The sequence below is a fragment of the Dendrobates tinctorius genome, unplaced genomic scaffold (genome assembly GCF_039654945.1).
Source record: "Dendrobates tinctorius isolate UK_male_01 unplaced genomic scaffold, ASM3965494v1 ptg000113l, whole genome shotgun sequence".
Lineage (NCBI taxonomy): Eukaryota > Metazoa > Chordata > Amphibia > Anura > Dendrobatidae > Dendrobates > Dendrobates tinctorius.
This window is the reverse complement of record NW_027361781.1, coordinates 5,913,100-5,936,864: the sequence shown is the minus strand read 5'-3', so window position 1 is coordinate 5,936,864 and position 23,765 is coordinate 5,913,100.

The window sequence follows — 23,765 nt, the reverse complement described above, 5'->3', positions numbered from 1 at the left end:
GCTGTGCCGAGGTGTTTAGGATCACCGTAGGAACACTCCACGGCTACTGCTAGTTGTGTGATAGGATTAGGGGTTTGCAATCCGCTATTTTCCAACCTCTCTGATTTTCTGGGCTGAGCTTGTGTTTTGTTTTGTCCTCCTCGGTGACTCAATCATAATAGCCTGCACCTTGGCATACTGGTAGCTCGCTCCCTTGCCACGGTACGAGAAGGGACCATCCTGGTGCTCTGCGTTAACCTGGAAGACCAAGATATCATCTTGAAGCCCCGGGCCGAAGTGGCCAAGTTAGTAAGGCCTTTGGAGGAGGTACTGCCAGCCCCGGCGGTCCAGTTAAAGGTGCAATCCGAGGATCTGTCGGCAGTAACGATACAAACCATACAGACTGCCGACTCCTAGACCCAGGAGAAAGGTCGAACCATCCTGGAAAGAATGCGGGCCAAACTCTCCGGCATGACGTCAGTCCAGCTTCTCCAGGTAGAAACCCTTCTTGGACAGTATTATGAAGTATTCGCTAGCCATGAGGATGATTTTGGGTGTACCACCGCCATCACACATGGAATCCCCACGGCAGGAACGGCCCCAATCTGGGAACGATATCGGCAAATCCCTCCACAGCTATATCAGGAGGTGAAAACTCTACTAGCGCAAATGCTCCGGAAAGGGGTCATACGAGAAAGCCAGAGCCCCTAGGAGGCTCCTATCGTGCTGGTCCCCAAAAAGGATGGTACCCTCCGGTTCTGTGTGGACTATCGGAAGCTGAACGTCTGCACCATTAAGGACTCGTATCCACTGTCCCACATAGAAGAGTCTCTGTCCGCCTTGGGAAAAGTAACGTACTTCTGTACTCTAGACCTGGCCAGTGGGTACTGGCAGGTGCCAATGTCGGAGGAAGACAGAGCGAAGACGGCATTTATTCTCCCTATGGGACTGTTTGAATTCAATCGAATGCCGTTTGGGCTGGCCAATGCCCCGGGAACTTTCCAGCGATTGATGGAGCGGTGTCTGGGAGATCTCAACTTCGAAGCCACTCTGATATACCTGGATGATATCATCATCTACTCTGCCACATTTGAGGACCACCTGTGGTGGTTGGGTTAGGTGCTCGGCTGGCTGCAGAAGTACGGGTTGAAGGTAAAGCCCCAGAAATGCCACCTGTTTCGCACCCAGATTGAATATTTGGGGCACATAGTCTCGGCTGAGGGCGTTCAGCCGTCCCTGGAAAAGGTTGCCGCCATCCAGGGGTGGCCTACCCCCTAGATGGTGAAAGACGTGCGGGCCTTCCTGGGGTTGGCCGGCTATTACCGTCGGTTCATGAACAATTTTGCACGCCGAGCCCTGCAGGACCTGCTAAAGGGGGCTTCTGCCGGGGCGAATGGATGGAAAATTCAATGGCAGCAACCGCAAGAAGACGCGTTTCAAGACCTTAAGGCTGCACTCTCAGGCGCCCCGGTGTTAGCATATGCGGATATCTCGCAACCATTCATACTGCACACTGATGGGAGCCTCCAGGGACTAGGGGCTGTGTTGTCACAGGTTCAGGATGGTCGAGAGAAAGTGATCACCTATGGTAGCCAATCGCTACATGACTCCGAGCGTAACCCTGAAAATTACAGCTCCTTTAAGCTCGAGCTCCTCGCGGTAGTGTTGGCCCTGACGGAGCGGTTCGCAGAGTACCTGGCGGGCTCTGAGGTAGTAGTGCGGACGGACAACAACCCGCTGGCACATCTGGAAAATGCCAAATTGGGAACCCTGGAGCAATGGTGGGTGGCTCGAATGGCCAAGATCAATTATAAGATCATCTATAAGAGAGGGGCCGAAAATGTACATGCTGACGCCCTTTCCAGAATTCGGCATACAACTCCAGGGAAAAGTCGGGACGACGAATTGGAAGGGGAAGAGACGTCGTTCGCCCTCACCCACGCTGTGATTACAGCGGGCGCACAGGAGGCCTCCCATTCAGGACCCTCACGGGGATGCTGGAGCAACAACGGAACAAATGGATCCAACAGCAGCAGGAAGATGGAGAAATTGGGCTCCTGCGCCGATGTGTGAACTGCCCACTGATTCACAGAGACAGACTCTGACTCAGGACATGTTGTTGATGTTGCGCCAATGGGAAAAATTTGCCATCAAGAAAGGGCTATTGTACCGTAAAGCAGTGTCACGGACGATGTCTGCTACAACTTGGCAGGTGGTTGTGCCCGGAGCCCTACTAGCCGAACTGGCTATGGAAGCCCATGAAAAGGGGGCTCACTTTGGTGCTCAAAAGACTTTGCAATGGTTGCAAGAGATCGTTTACCATCCGCGCTTGTACGCTGCCGTGGAAGAAGTTTGCCGGATCTGCCGTCCAAACCAATCGCACAATCAGCCCCGGTGCAAACAATAGTGACGTCAGCTCACCTTGAGCTCCTAACAGTGGACTATTTAACCATAGGTCCCGCATACCAGGGGTATGAACATTGTCTCGTGATGGTGGATCATTTCACTAAGTTCGCCATGGTCACCCCCACCCGAGACCAAACTGTGGAGTCGGCCGCCTATGCAATTTGTAAAAATTTCATCCAAGTATATGGCTGCCCACAATGAATACACTCAGACCAGGGAGCGTGCTTCTTAGGAAAAGTCATGGAAGAATTACATCAGCTCTATGGTATTGACAAGTCCAGAACTACGCCTTATCATCCGCAGGGAAACGGAGCCTGTGAGTGATTCAATCGGACATTAATCCAAATGTTGCACACCCTGGAGAGTGACCGAAAGGCCCGCTGGCCGGAGTATGTCCCTGAGCTGGTGTGGGTTTATAACAACCGGGTGCATCGAGTGACTGGGTACACCCCCTACACGCTGCTATTTGGACGAGAAGGCAAAGGAATCATGGAAGTGGAACTAAACACGGAAGAACCTTAACCTTGGACCGGAGTATCATCATGGGTCCGAAACCACCGGCACAGTCTGCAAACCCTCCACCGAATCGTCCATACAAAACTTCAGAACCTGGAGCACCCGGTGGGAGCGCTGCCTCCACCCACTGACTTCCGAACTGGAGATCGAGTATTCATCCTAGATCAGCGGCCCAAAAACAAGTTAGACCCACGGTGGGAGGAAAACCCTTATCGAGTGTTGCGCCAAGTAAGCCCCGATGGACCTGTGTACGAAATACAATCTGAGAAGGATGGCGTACCTTTCACTCGTACTGTGCACCGTAATATGTTATGCCCATGTGCATCCACCGACCCCACGCAACCCGAGCCTATCCCTCAGGTCCTCGACCCTCCGCCAACGGTCTGGGACCTAGATGACGCAGAGGACTGCCCAGCGGGCCCTCCAAATAGGGACATGGCAGTAGACTCAGTCGGCCCACCAGAGTCGACCAGCCCACCACCCTCCACCACCCCAGAAAGCTCAACCACAGTTGAACTCAGACGCTCCGAGCGGTCAACAGCTGGCAAACCCCCTGAATGTTACGAACAGGACCAGTTCGTATGGCGACAAGAACTGTCATCTCCAGAGACCACTACAAGCCGACTAAGGCCCTCGCCAGAGGACTGGTGAGCACACAGGAGTGTGGGAGAAGGGGCCCCCGTCAAGTGTCCGGGCCAGAACCAAGGGGACCATCATTTAGGTTCCGGGGCAGGTTGCTTCCGAGGGACAGAATTCAGGGCCGGACCGTGGAGACTGACAGATGGGCTGGGGGAGGAGCCGATATAAAAGGGGAGGAGAACGCTAGTCATAGTGAGTCAACAGAACGGGGAAGGAGCTGGAGACCATGGGAGTATGTGAGAGCCATAGCGACGTACAGAGGCCAGAGATGAGGACAGAAGCAAGAGGGACACTTACACTGGACAGCAGAGGGACGGCCCTGAGTCGGCCGTCAGCGAACCGCTGCTTCACTTCAACCCGCGGCCTGCCCACGGATACCTGCGGCTGTTGCCGCCACACTGCAGCTCGCGGCTGCGGCCTGCCCGCGGTCACCCGCGGCCGTTACCGTCTCACTCTAGCCCACGGCAGCGGCCTACCCCACGCCGCCCGCAGCCGCCCCGCTCCCAACCGCGGCTGCAGCCAGTTCATTGCAGACGGCAGCCACTAATTCCCCGCTCCAATCTGTGGCAAGGGCAGGGCCGTTGCCCGCCGTGGACCCCCTGTTACAGCCACTGGCTGCGCCGGTGGCTTGCCAATCGCTACCCCGCTTCGCGACCGCTTACCCCCGTCCGGGGATTGCGGCCCATCTGTCCAAGAACTCTTCCGGGGCCTGTTGTGCCCCTGCTTTGCCTGAGCGTTGGAACACTCGAAGACCGCCAGTTCTTCAGCAGCTGGGCCCAGCGGCTGCTACGCCGAAGAACCATCTCCCAGGACGCTGAAGACATCAGCACGGATAAGTGACACACTGACATTATATAACTAAGGACCCGTAGTCGGCCATACCGCGGCCCTATAGTGACCTGCCATTGCCAGGGTAGACGTGTTCATATATATCGGTGTTTGCTTGTGTTGAGTCCCTGCGAGGACAATCCCTGTTACCTGTTTGGTTGCTTAGACTAGTCACTTGATCTATACTCATAAAAAGTTATTACCAAAAGCATAAAGTCTCACGTCTCGTCACTGCATCCCGTGTACCTGCAGGTACCACACTAGAGCTGACCTCCTGGGTCCAACCCCCTGCTCAATGCAGGACTCACTAAACCATCTCAGACAGATGTCTGTCCAGCCTCTGTTTAGAGAAGAGGAGACTTAACTTGGTTTCCTTTTGGCATTTGAAATGCGTTGCTACTATTTCGATCGTGACTAGTGTTGAGCATTCCGATACTGCAAATATCGGGTACCGGCCGATATTTGCTGTATCGGAATTCCGATACCGAGTACCGATATTTTTTCAATATCGGAATCGGAAGTTCCCATAATGCAATGAGCCACTGTTGTGGCTCTGATTGGCTGCCGAAATGAAGTCATCATGATGCACGGTCTGTGCGCATCATGATGCGCCGTCAGTTCAGGCCTTCCGGGGGGTCTGTGCCGACTGTCCGGGGGTCTGTACCAGCCTGCCGGGGGTCTGTGCCGACTGCCCTGGGGTCTGTGCGGACTGCCGGGGGTCTGTACCGGCCTGCCGGGGGGCTGTGCCGGCCTGACGGTGGTCTGTGCCGACTGTCCGGGGGTCTGTGCAGGCTGCGGGGGTCTGTGCAGGCATCGTCCAATGGGACTACAAGTCCCATCGGGCGATGCCTGCTACCATGACGGTGATTGACACATTAGCCAATGATGGGACAGTAGTAGTCCCATCATCCGGGTAATGTGTGGAATGTAAAAAAAAAAAAAATTCTACATACATACTACATACATGCTACATACATACTACATATATACTACATGCATGCAACATAAATATATACAACATATATACTACATGCAACATACATACTACATATATACTACATGCATGCCACATACATATATACTACATATATACTACATGCAACACACATACTACATATATACTACATGCATGCAACATACATGCATACTACATATATACTACATGCATACCACATGCATGCAACATACATATATACTACATGCATGCAACATGCATACTACATATATAGCACATATATACTACATGCATGCAACATACATATATACTACGCATTTACTACATGCAACATACATACTACATATATACTACATGCATGCAGCATGCATACTACATATATACTACATGCATGCAACATACATACATACTACATATATACCACATATATACTATGTGCATACTACATATATACCACATGCATGCAACATACATATATACAACATATATACTACATGCATGCAACATACATATATACAACATATATACTACATGCATGCAACATGCATACTACATATATACTGCATGCATGCAACATACATATATACTACATATATACTACATGCAACATACATACTACATATATACCACATGCATGCAACATGCATACTACATATATACTACATCTATACTACATGCATGCAACATACATATATACTACATGCATGCAACATACATACATACATACTACATATATATCACATGCATGCAACATGCATACTACATATATACTACATATATACTACATGCATGCAACATACATATATACTACATACAATACATACATATAGACATACAGTACATATAACATAGAGTACATACTCACCATCACTTGTCACTTTGATCCCCGAAGCCATTGTCATCTGTGGAATAAATATTAAAATAACAAACCACCAATATACTTACCCCTGATCCACAGAAGTCCACGAGTGTCCCACGACGATCTTGCGTGTAGAACAGCAGCATCAGCTGATGCTACCATTCTCTACGGGCTCCAGGAATCCAATGACAGGAGGTAGGTATCCTTCCGCACTGTACTCCTCCGCCACTGTAAAAAAAAAAGTCCCTAGTCTCACTTTATGGCAAAAGCTGCGTGGGAAATTTCTCACACAGCAATGCCATAAAATGAGACTAGGGACTTTTTTTTTTTTACAGTGGCGGAGGAATACAGTGCGGAAGGATACCTACCTCCCGTCATTGGATTCCTGGAGCCCATAGAGAACGGTAGCATCAGCTGATGCTGCTGTTCTACACGCAAGATCGTCATGGGACACTCGTGGACTTCTGCGGATCAGGGGTAAGTATATTGGTGGTTTGTTATTTTAATATTTATTCCACAGATGACAATGGCTTTGGGGATCAAAGTGACAAGTATCGGTGAGTATGTACTCTATGTTATATGTACTGTATGTCTATATGTATGTATTGTATGAATGTATTGTATGTAGTATATATGTATGTTGCATGCATGTAGTATATATGTAGTATATATGTAGTATGCATGTTGCATGCATGTGGTAGATATGTAGCATGTACGTATGTTGCATGCATGTAGTATATATGTATGTTGCATGCATGTTGCATGCATGTAGTATATATGTTGTATGTATGTATGTTGCATGCATGTAGTATATATGTGGTATATATGTAGTATGCATGTTGCATGCATGTGGTATATATGTAGTATGTATGTTGCATGCATGTAGTATATATGTAGTATGTATGTTGCATGCATGTAGTATATATGTAGTATGCATGTTGCATGCATGTAGTATATATGTAGTATGTATGTATGTTGCATGCATGTAGTATATATGTGGTATATATGTTGCATGCATGTTGTATATATGTAGTATGTATGTTGCATGCATGTAGTATATATGTAGTATGTATGTTGCATGCATGTAGTATATATGTAGTATGCATGTTGCATGTAGTGTATATGTAGTATATATGTATGTTGCATGCATGTAGTATATATGTGGTATATATGTAGTATGCATGTAGTATATATGTAGTATATTTGTATGTTGCATGCATGTAGTATATATGTTGTATATATGTATGTTGCATGCATGTGGTATATATGTAGTATTCATGTAGTATATATGTGGTATATATGTAGCATGCATGTTGCATGCATGTAGTATATATGTATGTTGCATGCATGTAGTATATATGTGGTATATATGTATGTTGAATGCATGTGGTATATATGTAGTATATATGTAGTATGCATGTTGCATGTAGTATATATGTAGTATATATGTATGTTGCATGCATGTAGTATATATGTGGTATATATGTATGTTGCATGTAGTATATATGTAGTATATATGTATGTTGCATGCATGTAGTATATATGTGGTATATATGTAGAATGCATGTAGTATATATGTAGTATATTTGTATGTTGCATGCATGTAGTATATATGTTGTATATATGTATGTTGCATGCATGTGTTATATATATAGTATGCATGTAGTATGTATGTAGTATGTATGCATGTTGCATGCATGTAGTATATATGTAGTATGCATGTTGCATGTAGTATATATGTAGTATATATGTATGTTGCATGCATGTAGTATATATGTAGTATGTATGTAGTATGTATATATGTAGTATGTATGTAGTATGTATATATGTAGTATGTATGTAGTATGTATTTTTTTTTGTACATTCAACACATTAGCCGGATGATGGGACTACTACTGTCCCATCATTGGCTAATGTGTCAATCACCGTCATGGTAGCAGGCATAGCCCTATGGGACTTGTAGTCCCATCGGACGATCCTGCACAGACCACCGCAGCCTGCACAGACCCCCGTGCAGTCGGCACAGACCACCGGCAGGCCGGCACAGCCCCCCGGCAGGCCGGTACAGACCCCCGCAGCCTTCACAGACCCCTGGACAGTCGGTACAGCCCCCCGGCAGGCCGGTACAGACCCCCGGACAGTCGGCACAGACCCCCGGCAGGCCGGTACAGACCCCCGGACAGTCGGCACAGACCCCCGGCAGGCCGGTACAGACCCCCGGACAGTCGGCACAGACCCTCGGCAGGCCGGTACAGACCCCCGGCAGGTTGGCACAGACCCCTGGAAGGTCCGTACACACCCCCGAGAGGCTGTAGAAGGACAGAAAAGGGTTTTTCTTATTCCGATACCGGAAGTCCCATAGACTTGAATGGGACTTCCGGTATCGGAATCGGCGATACCCGATACTTTTTTCGTATCGGGCCGATACCATCCGATCCGATATTTTAGGGTATCGGATGGTATCGCTCAACAATAATCGTGACGTGACTTTGTAACCTGATTAATTTTACCATACTAAAATAAAAACATACTTTCATGAAGCTGAAGCCATTTCCATTTCATCTTGGATTAATCACCTTTGTGGCCACATGAGTTCTGTGCTTTAACATGCCAAATCCTGCTATAGGTGAGCTGGTTTCCTCTATTCAATTTTCACATAGAAGTAGTCACCTCTAGCGACATGGACACCAATACCTGAATATTAACACTACATGGTCCGAGAGTGTGACATCATTAAATTGTGCCTGATTGCCATTGCAACCCAATGGGCAGAGGAGCAGAGTGACCCAGCATTGGATCCAAGAGAAGTGACAATCTGGAATAAATTGAAAGCAGTGCTATCCTTGTATCAAATTCATGGGTAACTTACTTTTTGATGAAGTCATTCACTTTTCCTCTCTTTTCCATCTAGTTGAGACAGACACGAATGATGACTTCTTCCAGTCATGACTTGCCTGCAGAGTTTGCAACCATGACACACATTTCCAGTACTTTTAACGGAATCCCATCCTACAATTCCCAACCTGCTTCTACCTCCAACACTGATGCTGTTGCTCCCTAATTATTCGTATTACTGTCTGTACTTATGATTACTAAGACTTAAAATACTGTATTTAAGAAGTGCCCACTTCACAAGACATAATGCCCCCTGAGCTCTAAAAAGAAATCACACTACTTTAGTGTCCCTTTAACAATGAATAATTATTCAAGTGGTTCACAAATAGTAAGAAATACACCCTAGGTTCCTCAACAAAAAAGTAATATTGCTGCAAATGCTCCTCAAATGTAATAATGCTAGCAGTGTTCATAAAAAGTAATAGTGCCTCAACAGTCCCACAAAAGCTAGAAAGCAACTCCAGATCTTGGCAAGTCCACCAAATGAGTTCTCGCTTAGCCAGATAATACCAAATTCAGGCTGAGCAATGTTGTGATGTTATCACGTCACCTGCTTGGGAAAACTGATGTTCTATGTGTGACCTTATCATTCTGCAAGCTGCAACCTATAAAACAGAGACTGGTAAGGAAGGGAACCCATTGTTTCTTGCTCTACCAAAGTTACTAACTTTATACACTGCTACAGTTGACAATGGTGCTTATTAGGAGACCCAGGAGAGCATCATAATGTAAGGGAGCCCTTGTCTCTCCCTATGGATGGCTAAGCTAATAGCTTATAAATATACAAAATGGGAAACTTAATTGTCATCTCATTCATCATAACTGTGTGACAGGAGCTGTGCAACCATCATTAGTAAGTATGATAATAGTCCGTTTTCCTTATGGAGAAGTTCAGTGGTACAGTTCATGCAATTTCATCAAAGAGGCAATTCTGTCAAGTTACACAGTGACCCTTGTCACCATGAGATCACATGACCTAAATTAAGAGAAGAAATTCATGAATTTTCAGACAGAAAAGAACAGCTAAATAATTCTACATAAGTTACCGTATATATGTTGGAGGATTAATTATATGATTAAAATAAAAAAAAAAGTGGACCGCTACAGTGCTTTAAAATATTTAGCACATTTTGTATTTATAGTGATTATTTGGATTGAATATTGCTCACTGCGGTGAATTGTACCGAATGAATCAGCAGTCGATGGAAACTATAAGCTGCCTCATTAAAGATCTCTAATTAGCTTAACTATGAGCAATATTTAAATTATTAAAATGAAACATTTTGCTCGGTGATTTGTGTCTATGTGTCTTTGTATATGTTTGAAATCCTCTTTCACCAGATGCCAGAACAGCAGGGGTCCTCTGTCTGAGGATCTTGGCATTCAGGAGATATCCACCCTGCTGGCAGCTCCTGTATGTAACATATCCATTCTGAAAGAATATTGATGCTCTGCTCTGACATCTTTCAGGATGTGTTGGCACAGATCAACAGTCAGTGACAAGTGGACACCACCAAAGGAACAGAGCGCCGTTAAAATGGATGAAGAACGTCTTTACTATTTCTATACTTACCGTAAATTGATATTTCTTTTCTCTTCTCAGGGGTTGCTGGTTCTCTTTGTGAAAATCTAGCAAATATATCAAGTTTTACAGGTAATGCTCTGTGAGAAAGGCATGAAAATTTACTCTGCCCACATTGTCTCGGAAGTGCCACTTATAGGTAGCTAGACTACAACTTAGTGTTGTCCATATGACTTGGGTGGGACATCGACTTACAGCGTAGTTGACTATAGAAGACACTAGAGAGTGATAAAGAAAATAATTATTCAATACAATCCATAATATAATCCAAAATTTGCCAATGTTAAACCAGCTTGGCCTGTACGAAATTTTCGCACCTTGGTCGTTGGGGGCGCAGGCAATTTCAAAAAAAGCAAGCTGGTCAAATGTAAATGTATTTCATGAGCTGATGAACACAGACAATATATGTAGATTGGTAATACAATAAATTGGTTTGATAAGTAGGGGCCAAAAAATGTTTTCCGGTTGAGGTGCCACCTGCAGATCACTGTGTCTTTCTGCAGGTTTATGAAAATGAATGTTTAAAAGTATTTAGTGAAAAAATCGTGGATGTGTGGTTTGTTTGGCTGTTTTCTTGCTGAAGGGAGGTAGCAAGTTTACCTTTCAAATGGTGTATCATGTGTGCGGGGCAAAATAATGAGCGAAAAAGCAGTGCATGTTTACAAATGTGTTGGTAGTGTGCTTTGGGGTACTCTGATGCCACCTGCAGGTCATTTTTCCTTACTGCAGGTTACTGAAAATTAATGTTTAAACTCTACTTTGTGATCAAATCGTGGATGTGTGGTTTATTTGGCTATTTTCTTACTGATGGGGGCAAGTTTACCTTTCAAATGGTGTATCATTTGTGTGTGTGGGTGCAGTATGAACGGCGATTCAAAGGAATCACAGAAAAAGTGTTTAGAAATAATAGAATAGCTTACTTGCTATATGCCAGCTTTAGAAAATCAAATTTTGTTTCAGCTAAAAGAAACCAAGACTGAGCCTACAGATATTGTTAAAATGTTCTGTGATATATTATTCTATCGATAAGATATTCTCACAGAAATGGAACACCTCTCAGTCTCCTGCAACGAAATTATCCTTGAAAATTAATAATTGTTAAAGTTTTGCTCATAAATTGTTTAAAGATAAGACTGAGAGGAGACTTAATAGCTGTCTACAAATATCTCAAGGGCTGTCACATTGCAGAAGGATCAACTTTATTCTCATTTGCACAAGGAAAGACTAGAAGCAATGGGATGAAACTGAATGGGAGGAGACAGATTAGATATTAGAAAAAACTTTTTGACAGTTAGAGTGATCAATGAGTGGAACAAGCTGCCACGAGAAGTGGTGAGTTCTCCTTCAATGGAAGTCTTCAAACAGAGGCTGGACAGACATCTGACTGGGATGATTTAGCGAATCCTGTTTTGAGCAGGGGGTTGGACCAGATGGCCCAGGAGGTCCCTTCCAACATTACGATTCTATGATTCTATGATAATTTTTCAGTAGGATCATCCCTCCAAAGCTGTCTACATAGGCATGTACTGTAGGTCATATAAAGCTGAATAAAATGACACCTTGATATCTGTGATCCAATGTCTGATTCCAGATAAATCCACATTTTTCTTATATAAAAACGAGCTGGAACGATCTATGGGCCGGACATAGATCTCGCTGAGAATCTGCCTCCAGAGATTATTTTAAATTAAAGGGATAGTTACCATAGTTACAATCACATAATCATAATCACATACAGCTGAGTGAAGCTCTAAAAAGTGCACACTCACATAAAATATAGCAACCCCACAGTGAATTTGCCCCTGCTAATACAGTATGATGACCCCAGAGTGACTCCATCAAAGTATGAAGCCCCAGCACAGTATGATGTCCCTACAGTTTCCCACACAGTATTATGTCACCACAGTGAGTCCTCCACACTATGATGACCCTACCCATCTTCTCCACACAGTTTAACAGTTTAATGACACTAACACAGTATGCTAGCCCCACAGCCCACATATACAGTATAATGACTCTTCACACACAATATGATGCTCTCAAACCAGTAGCGTAGCTACCGGGGGGGCAGAGGGGCGGTGGCCCCGGGCCCTGCGCTCTCAGGGGGCCCACCTGGCGCTACGCTACAGATGCATTTTGTGGCAGAGCAGGGATAATCAATCTCCCTCCTCTGCCATCCGGCCGCTATGGGCCCCTGAGCAGGCGGGGGGGCCCGGTGCCAGCAGTGGGCCCCACGCTCGTCATCGCAGGGTAAGCGGTGTCGGCTACATGCCGACACAGCTGACCGCATTGATGACAGAAGGAGCGAGCTAACTTTTCCCGCGGACACAGGAGTACACGGCGGAGCCCCGAGGAGCACTTTAAAACTTGCACATGACGTTCCACCGGAAGAGATGTGCTGTAAGCTGACTGGAAATTAGGTAATTTTGGGAGGAGATTGTGATGGAACCATGGAGGCACTTCAGGTAATCCTTCAGATCCATCACCATGTCCTCCTCCTGCAGCGCAGACAGAGCGATCGCCTTGGAATCGGGGATGCCAGCCATGTGAGCGGATCATAATATGTCCTGTATCGGGAGGCTCAGGTGGGCATTACAATGGGAGCCGGGCTGCTATAGTATCTTTATAGAATCTTTCTTTCTCTCTCTGTTTCTTTCTCTCTCTGCTCTTTCTTTTCCTCTCTAATCTTTCTTTCTCTCTCTCTGTTTCTTTCTTTCTCTGTTCTTTCTTTCTCTCTGTTTCTCTCTCTCTGTTCTTTCTTTCCCTCTCTAATCTTTCTTTTTTTCTTTCTCTCGCTGTTCTTTCTTTCCCCTCTTTCTTTCTTTCTTTCTTTCTTTCTCTCTGTTCTCTTTCTTTCCCCTCTTTCTTTTTCTTTCTTTCTTTCTTTCTCTCTCTCTCTGTTCTCTCTTTCTCTCTCTGTCTGTTCTTTCTTTCTTCCCTCTTTCTCTCTGTTCTTTCCCCTTCCTCTCTTCCTCTCTGTTATTTCTTTCCCCTTTCTTTCTCTCTCTGCTCTTTTTTTCTGTCCTCTCTTTCTTTCTCTCTCTGTTCTTTCTTTCTCTCTGTTATTTCTTTCTTTCTCCTCTTTCTTTCTCTCTGTTCTTTCTTTCTTTCCTTCTCTCTCTGTTCTTTCTCTCTCTCTGTTCTTTCTTTTTTCCCCTCTTTCTTTCGCTCTGTTTTTTCTTTCCCCTCCTTTTTTCTCTCTCTGTTCTTCCTTTCTTTCTTTCTCTGTTCTTTCTTTCTCTCTGTTCTTTCTTTTTTTCTCTGTTCTTTCTTTCTTTCTCTCTCTGTTCTTTCTTTCCCCTCCTGCTTTCTTTCTCTCTGTTCTCTCTCACTGTTCTTTCTTTCTCTGTTTTTTCTTTCTCTGTTCTTTCTTTCTCTCTGTTCTTTCTTTCTGTCTCTCTGTTTGTTCTTTCTCTGTTCTCTTTCTTTCTTTCTCTCTCCTTTCTTTCTTTCTTTCTTTTTTCTTTCTTTCTTTCTCTGTTTTCTTTTTTCTCTCCCTCTGTTCTGTCTTTCTCTTTCTTTCTTTCTTTGTTTCTTTCTTTCTCTGTTCTTTTTTTTCTCTCTCCTTTCTTTCTCTCTCTGTTTTCTTTTTTCTCTCTCTGTTCTTTCTTTCTTTTCCTCAGTACCAGTCAGTATGCCCACAGTACCAGCCACTGTGCCCATAATGCCAGACACTGTGCCCATAATGCCAGCCACTGTGCCCTCAGTACCAGTCAGTATGATCAGCAGTGCTAAATGGGTGTGGTTGGGGCGTGGGCATGGGTGAGACTAGTTGTGAAATGGGTGTGGTCAGGGGCATGGCCTAAATTTTGTGCCACAGCCTTTGTCCCTCTTTCCCTTCTTCAAAAGTTGTGCGGTATGTCTTTCTGTTCCTTCAATGTGCTGCTTCACTATATGAAGAGTGCAGTCTGAGGTTCCACACAGTATTCACAATCTAAGGATGTCATCATGCCTTAGATGCATAGACTGAGTGGTGGAGGAGGGAGCCATCGGCACCCGCTGTAATAGATATAGGTCCTCAATCTTTCCTGTAACATATATAAGCACCCATCCCCTCCTGTGATGTATATATGCCCCAGCCCCTCCTGTAGTGTATGCAGGCCTCAGCCCCCCCATGTAATGTACAGTAGGTACAGAAAGTATTCAGACCCCTTTAGATTTTTCACTCTTTGTTTCATTGCAACTATTTGGTAAATTCATTTTTTTCTCATTAATGTACACTCTGCACCCCATCTTGACTGAAAAAAAACAGAAAAACAGAAATGTAGAAATTTTTGCAAAGTTATTAAAGAAGAAAAACTGAAATATCACATGGTCATAAGTTTTCAGACGCTTTGCTAAATATTGAGTAGACGCACCATTTTGAGCTAGTACAGCCATAAGTTTTCTTGGGAATACCGCAATAAGTTTTTTACACCTGGATTTGGGAATCTTTGTCATTCTTCCTTGCAGATACTCTCCAGTTCTGTCAGGTTGGATGGTGAACATTGGTGGACAGCCATATTCAGGTCTCTCCAGAGATGCTCAATTGGGTTTAGGTCAGGGCTCTGACTGGGCCAGTCAAGAATGGTCACAGATTTTTTCTGAAGCCATTTCTTTGTTATTTTAGCTGTGTGCTTGGGGTCATTGTCTTGTTGGAAAGTGAACCTTCATCCAAGTCTGAGATCCAGAACACTCTGGAAGAGGTTTTCATCCAGGATATCTCTGCACTTGCCCGTGTTCACTTTTCCTTTAATTGCAACCAGTCGTCTTGTCCCTGCAGCTGAAAAACACCCCAGAGCATGATCCTGCCACCACCATGTTTCACTGTTGGGATTGTATCGGGCAGCTGATGAGTAGTGCCTGATTTTCTCCACACATACCGCTTACAATTCTAACCAATTCGTCTCATCAGACCAGAGAATCTTATCATTCATAGTCTGGGAGTCCTTCATGTGTTTTTTTTGCAGTGATAGTTGACTTTGTGGAACTTTCTCCCATCTCCCTACTGCATCTGTGGAGCTCAGCCACAGTGATCTTGAGGTTCTTCTTTACCTCTCTCAACAAGGCACTTCTCCCACGATCACTCAATTTGGTTGGACGGCCAGGTCTAGGAAGGCTTCTGGTCGTGCCAAACTTCTTCCATTTAAGGATTATGGAGGCCACTATGCTCTTAGTATTCTTGAGTACAGCAGAAATTCTTTTGTAACCTTGGTCAGATATGTGCCTTGCCATAATTCTGTCTCTGAGCTCCTTGGCCAGTTCCTTTTGACCTCATGATTCTCATTTGGTCTGACATGCCCTGTTAGCTGTGAGGTCTTATGTAGACAGGTGTGTGCCTTTACAAATCAAGTCCTATCAGTTTAACTAAACACAGCTGGATTCCAATGAAGGAGTAGAACCATTTCAAGGAGGATCACAAGGAAATGTACAGCATGTGACTTACACGAGTGTCTGAGTAGAGGTTCTGAATACTTATGAGCATGTGATATTTCAGTTTTTCTTTTTTAATAAATTTGCAGAGTTTACATTAATGAGAAAAAATGAACTTTTCTCAATTTACCAAATGACTGCAATGAAAAAAAGAGTGAATAATTTCTATACCCACTGTATATAGGACTCCGGCCCCTCCTATGATGTATGTATCCCAAGATGATCCTCTAATGTATATAGGCCTCAGCCCCTTCTTTGATGTATATATGCCTCCGACCCTACCCGTTAAGTCTATGGCCCCAAAGCCCATCCTGTAATGTATAGGCCCCCAGCCACTCCTGTAATGTATATATGCCCTCAGCCCCTCTTGTAATTTATGTTTGCACCCAGCCTCTTCTTTTATGTATATATGCCCCAGCCCCTCTGTAAAAGAGGGGACATAAAGAAGGGGATACTGTAACACCCATGCCCGTACCTCCGTGGGGTCCCCATTGGGGCCTCCGCTCTCAGTCTGCTCCCCACCGCTCTGCCTCTGGTCTCTCCCCTGCTCCTGCTTCCTGGCGCGCTGCCAGCAAAACCCGGGGTATGATGCTGAGGTTGCGCGAAGTCTCTTAAAGAGACAGCATGCATTTTTCAAAATTTGCTGTAACCAATGGTGTGCTCGTGTGTGCTATTTCTGGCCCCTCTGCCATATAGAGGGCGCCGGAGCAACAAGTGTTTCCTGTTGCTAGTTTCCGGTTTAGTGTTCTGATGTGCCTGTGATCTGTTTTGCTTTTCCAGCGTCCTGCCAGGACCCAGCTAATACTGTTTGTTGTCTCAGACTATCACCAGCCTGCAATTCCATCACTGGGATGATACCAGTGCTGGCTGTGCAAGTTCCATCCTGCTCAGTCGTCCGTCACCCCGTTACCCACGACGAGGTCAGTACTGCCAGAACAAGCTCCGTCCCGTCCAGCCGATTCCTACCTGTCAAGCTCTATGCTACCTGTTATCCCTGTCTATGCACCTGTTGCGCTGGGCCAGCTTCCACGTGTCTAACTGCAGGTAGCACCTGTGTTCCCCGGACATTCTACTCTGATCCTGTTTGAGAGGTCTTACTATGGGTGTCTGGGTTTGGGAGTGCGATAATTCCCTTTATTCTTCTACTTTGGTTTTACCCCATCCTCCACTCCCCGGTGCATTCCTCTGTTATATGCAAGTGAATATTTGTATTCCTGGTATTTTTCATTTCTCCTGTTCTCGTTTCCTTGTTCGTCTGTTTGGTGTACTACTGTGCATTGCTATTTCCCTCTTCCTGGGGGGGGTACAGACAGAGGATGGCTTCAGGAGATAAGGCAAGGTACATGGCCCTGGCATCTTCACCTTCAGAAGTAACTTGGAGAGGAGGGCGAGCTATGGTGCTTCCTAGTGTTTTTTACAGGGAAAGAGACCCTAGTCCAGGGTCACCTTGCAACAGAGTTTTGACACCTCTATAGAAACATAGATAAGCTTACACCCCAGAAAAAATTATTGAAATTTATTCAGACTTTAGACCAAAATCTAAAATTAACTCAGGTCTGACCACCAAATTAGCTTAGACATCAGACTAAACTTCGAAATTAATTTGGATCTCAGAGTCTTAAATTACCAAAACATATTTAGATTCTACACCAGGCACAATCACTTACTCTATATCATTCTGTGGGTCCTCTTCATTACTGCTGCTCACTGGATCCTAACATGTAATGCACATTGCACATGAGAATAGCTAGGTCTTAGTGTGATTGAACGCAGAGCCGCTGAGGGGCTTAGGAGCGAGGTACCCATTCATAAAAATAAAAATTTGAGGGATATGTACAGAATTCCCTGTCTTTCCATTTCCATAAGATTTGACACAAACCAACAAAGTTACCTTATTTATTTTCCATAAACATATGGACATTTTACTAGTCCTGCAGTGTGGAGACGTCACATAAGAAATGCATGTACAGTATGACAGTCACCTCTTAATAGGCTGTATAAACCTACAAGGAGATTATAATTTACCAAATATTTAGTTGCCTTATGCTGTAGTTTGAAAATCTAATAAAGTCTCCAATGCTCTCTCAAGAGCACCCTTACAACCTCCATGGTGCATTTCTCAGAAATCTGGGCATAATCTCTGGAGTTATAAAGCGGCCTGAAAGCACACTATAGACAAGAGTATATGCTAAATGAAATGATATCCTTATAAGGGTACGTGCACACGCTGCGGAATCCGCTGCGGATTAATCCGCAGGGATTTTGCAAAAACCGCAGATAATTCGCAGGTCAAAAGACCTGCGGATTATCTGCGGTTTTGCCTGCGGTTTGGTCCTGCGGATTCACTATCTCCACAATGGTGGAGATAGGAACCCGCAGCGGTTTCCGCAGAAAGAATTGACATGCAATTCTTTCTGCGGATTCAAAACCGCAGCAAATCCGCGCGGTTTTTTCCGCAGCGTCGGCACAGCGTTTTTTTTTTCCCATTCAAATGAATGGTACTGTACACCGCAGCTAAAACTGCTGCGTGTCTGCAGCGGCCAAAACCGCTGCGGAAACGCAGCGGAATCCGCAGCGTGTGCACACAGCCTTAGAGATGACACTCCAAGCATCCTCTGTACTATTATACAGTTATTATGCTAATAAAGCCACAGATCATATAGGTAGGTAGATTAACAAAAAGAGTCAGGAACCAGGGCACCAGACGTCCTCCTCCTTTGGTATCCTTATTGTTACAGAAAAATCATAATATTTCAGCCACACAGGGCCTTTATCAAGCCATGGCACTTTCGATGTCCATCATGTGTCAGGTCTAGCTCCGCTATTATGCAAATATAAATATAATACAGATGTAAACCTAGTCAATGACTTTTCCAATTCCGCAGTATTTATCATTTTTTCCTCTTTTCAAGTCACGAAACCTCAGGGAAATTGCTGTATATAGGAAAAGATCCCTCAATATAGAATTCTCACTGGGAAGGGATCATTAAACTTAACTGTTAATCATATGTTAAATAACCCAAAAGACATATTATAAAAGTGCATTTCAGTAATTCAGATCCCGAGACATCAGGAAATGCAAGAGGCGTAACTATCACGGTCGCAGCAGTCACCACTGCGACCGGGCCCAAGGGGAGTCAGGGGCCCAGCAGGTCAGACCTGACAGACCATGATATCTCCCAAATGTCCCATTTTTGACCCTCCCCCCGGGTCCTGCCCTGGAGTCTATTCTTCCTGCACTGCACTGAGCCACCACGCCCCCCCATGCACCCCATCCTCGCCCTCCCAGATAGACCCACCGCAGCCCCATCACAACCTGCACTAGGTTGTGTTCTTTTCTGTGCACACAAGACCTGTGATGAGGTCACAGGAGGGGAGGAGTCATGGGTCACATGATCAGGGGCCTTGTCTGTAGGACTCTGCTGTGCTGGTTGTCATGGTGCTGGATGAGGTAAAGTTTCTGTGTGGGGTCAGGAGAGGTTAACAGGGTGGATGTAGCAGAGGCGTGTGTGTACAAGGTGTACAGAGCGGAGCCGAGTGTGTGCGAGGTGTACGGAGCAGAACCATGGTGTACGGGTTGGAGCCGTGTGTGTACGAGGTGTACGGAGCGGAGCCGTGTGTGTACGAGGTGTATGGAGTGCAGCCGTGTGTGTACGAGGTGAGTGGAGCCTTGTGTGTACGAGGTGAGTGGAGCCTTGTGTGTACGAGGTGAGTGGAGCCATGTGTGTACGAGGTGTATGGAGTGCAGCCGTGTGTGTACGAGGTGAGTGGAGCCTTGTGTGTACGAGGTGAGTGGAGCCTTGTGTGTACGAGGTGAGTGGAGCCATGTGTGTACGAGGTGTACGGAGCGGAGCCGTGTGTGTACGAGGTGTATGGAGAGCAGCAGTGTGTGTACGAGGTGTACGGAGCCGTGTGTGTACGAGGTGTACGGAGCAGAGCCGAGTGTGTGCGAGGTGTACGGAGCAGAACCATGGTGTACGGGTTGGAGCCGTGTGTGTACGAGGTGTACGGAGCGGAGCCGTGTGTGTACGAGGTGCATGGAGTGCAGCCGTGTGTGTACGAGGTGAGTGGAGCCTTGTGTGTACGAGGTGAGTGGAGCCTTGTGTGTACGAGGTGAGTGGAGCCATGTGTGTACGAGGTGTATGGAGTGCAGCCGTGTGTGTACGAGGTGAGTGGAGCCTTGTGTGTACGAGGTGAGTGGAGCCTTGTGTGTACGAGGTGAGTGGAGCCATGTGTGTACGAGGTGTACGGAGCGGAGCCGTGTGTGTACGAGGTGTATGGAGAGCAGCAGTGTGTGTACAAGGTGAGTGGAGCCATGTGTGTACGAGGTGTACGGAGCAGAGCCGCGTGTGTACGAGGTGTATGGAATGCAGCTGTGTGTGTACAAGGTGAGTGGAGCCATGTGTGTACGAGGTGTACGGAGCGGAGCCTCATGTGTACGAGGTGTATGGAGTGCAGCCGTGTGTGTACGAGGTGAGTGGAGCCTTGTGTGTACAAGGTGAGTGGAGCCATGTGTGTACGAGGAGTAAGGAGCGGAGCTGTGTGTGTACGAGGTGTATAGAGTGGAGCCGTGTGTGTACAAGGTGAGTGGAGCAATGTGTGTACGAGGTGTACGGAGGGGAGCCGCGTGTGTAGGAGGTGTACCGAGAGGAGCAGCGTGTGTACGAGGTGTACCGAGAGGAGCCTCGTGTGTACGAGGTCTGCGGAGTGGAGCAGCATGTGTACGAGGTATACGGAGAGGAGCCGCGTGTGTATGAGGTTTACGGAGCGGAGATGTGCGCGTATTTTGGCATGGGGGGCCCCCATTTGAAAGTTCGCACTGGGGCCCTTAACTTTGTAATTATGCCACTGAGGAAATGACATGACTGAAGACACAAAAACATAAACCCTACTTCTATTTAATGTGACAAATCTTCAAATCACATATAATCTTTATCTATGATCTCGACGCGTTTTGTCACTCTCTATTTAACGACTCATCAGGAGACACTATGAAATATTGACATTAGTAAGGAGACTATAGCTAATAAAAACAATAGTCATGCACAAGAAGTCTAATATGTGTGTCCCACACATGTACAAGGAACATTCATCAGTTAGTGTGATAGACATAGCTTAGACTAGATTGTATATACTTAATATTTAGAGTGCAAACAGATAAGTGATATCTTCAAATTTCACATGTCAGCGTTCCTCAAGGATCAGTCCTAGGCTCTCTCCTCTTCTCCTTGTATGCCGACCCTATTGGACAAATAATCAATAGACTTGGTTTTCAGCACCATCTCTTTGCTGATGAGACACCTATACTCCTGACATTGCATCTGTATTTTTACAAAACATCTGTGACTGTTTTTGTGCTATCGTTAACATATTGTCCTCCCTCCATCTGAAACTGAACCTGTCAAAAACTGAGCTCCTTGTGTCAGGGGTTTACCGTGATAGAGAGGAGCCAGAAGACTGCAGCTTCTGATTCCTCCTACTGCACTGAAGAGAAGCCCTAGCCTTCATATTAAACAGTATAAATTTCTTTGGGCACTGCTGGGGTAAACTGCTCTGTTGAGAGCTCTTGGAGCTAAGACTCTCAGCTGAGCACTGTTAGCCATTCCCATCTCCTACATAATCTGGGTCCTGACATGAGAGAGGTAGCTTTTGCTGCATAGCTTGGAGGTTGTTATTGGTTATTATTGTAGAAGGTGTTTGGTGGATTTATCTGTGACTGTTGCTTGGTTTTGAGTGTGTGATAATTCCCTTTCTTCTCCTATTTTGGTTTAACCTCATTCTCCATTTATGTCTGTCATACGTGAGTAAATTTTTATGTTTGGTATTTTCCGTTAACCCTGCTGGTATTACCTTGTTAAGTTTGGTTGGTGTATTGCGGTACACTACTACTCCCCTCTTCCCTGGGTGGGGGAAGGCTACAAATGGAGGACAAATTCAGGCATTAAGGCAAGTTATGTGGCCCCGGCATCTTCACCATCAGAAGTATTCTGGAGAGCAGGGCATTAGGGACAGGGAAAGAGCCCATTGAGCTTCCCAGGCTATTAATATCAGCACACAGGTGTATGCTTAGGCTTTAATGGTTATCAAAATGAGGGACCACCATAAAATTGATCCCTCTATAATTAATATCCAGCAAAGGCTAGGCAGACAGCTGGCTGATATTAATAGGCTAGGAAGGAGCCATGGATATTGGCCCCCTCCCAGACTAAAACATCAGCTCTCAGCCACCATAAGATATGCCCCAATTCTGGCGCTTAGCCTTCACTCCCACTTGCCCCTACTAGCCTATTAATATCAGCCTGCAGACAGTTGCCCCTACTAGCCTCTTAATATCAGCCTGCAGACAGTTATCAATTATAGGGAGACCCTATGTCATTTTTTGGGGTCCCCTATTTTAATAACAAATAAAGGCTAAGTATACAGCTGTGAGATTATATTAATAGAATATGAAGCTGCATGTGTATTATCCCCTTCCCAGGCCATAAACATCAGCGCCCAGCTGTCCAATTTCCTTCTGCTGGTTAACTCCTTTACGACCAGAGGTATTTTCCTTTTTGCATTTTCGCTTTTTGCTCCCCTTCTTCCCAGAGGCATAACTGTTTTATATTTTGGTCGATATGGCCATGATAGGGCTTGTTTTTTGGGGGACAAGTTGTAGTTTTGAATGACACCATAGGTTTAGATTCTCCAGATCATTATGAGTTCATAGATACCAAACGTATCAAGGTTCTTCTTCGTTTAAGTGATAAAAAAATCCAAAATTTTTTTAAAAAATGGTGCCATTTTCTGAGACCTGTAGCATCTTCATTTTTTCATGATCTGGGGCTGGGTGAAGAATTATTTTTTGCGAATCGAGCTGCCGTTTTTGTTGATACCATATTAGTGTAGATACGATCTTTTGATCGCCCGTAATTGCATTTTATTGCAATGTTGTGGCGACAAAAAAAACGTGATACTGATGTTTTTATTTTTTTTCTCGTTACAACGTTTACCAATTGGGTTAATTCTTTTTTCATATTGATAGATAGGGCGATTCTGAACGTGGTGATACCAATTATGTGTATATTTGATTTTTTTTGTATTGTTTTATATTGAATGGGGCGAATAGGGTGGTGATTTCAACTTTTATATTTTTTTATTTTTCTAATATTTTTAAAACCATTTTTTTTTACTTTTTATATGCTTCAATTGTCTCCATGGGAGACTAGAAGCTGCTGTTGTCTGATCACCTCTGCTACAGGCAGGCGATGATCAGATCGGCTGTGTGTAACAGAAATGCTCACTGTTATGAGCTCATTTTCTGCTCCACCAGTTGAGAGTTCTCCTTCCGTTCTCCCTCTTTTGGTGACAGGAGGTAGTGAGGTTGGTTTAAGTGGTAGTGATCTGCCACCTGATGAGGAGGATAACGATTGGATCTCTGGAGTATCAGACTGGATATAAGACAGCCGACGCCCTATCCTGGTGCTGGTGATTCAGTCTGCTTCTCAGGTCTTGGACTTCAGCTCTCTTCCAGTCTTCTCAAGTTAAGTCTGTTTTTTGCTAATGTTCACACTTGCGCTTGTTGGTCAATTCAGTTTCTTGTGTGATCAGCTTTCCCCTGCTGGGGCTATGCTGAACTTCCACTCCTATTTATATGTATTTGCCAATTTGCCTTTTTGTCCCTTATTAGATTGGCCTCTTTTTGCTCTGTTTCA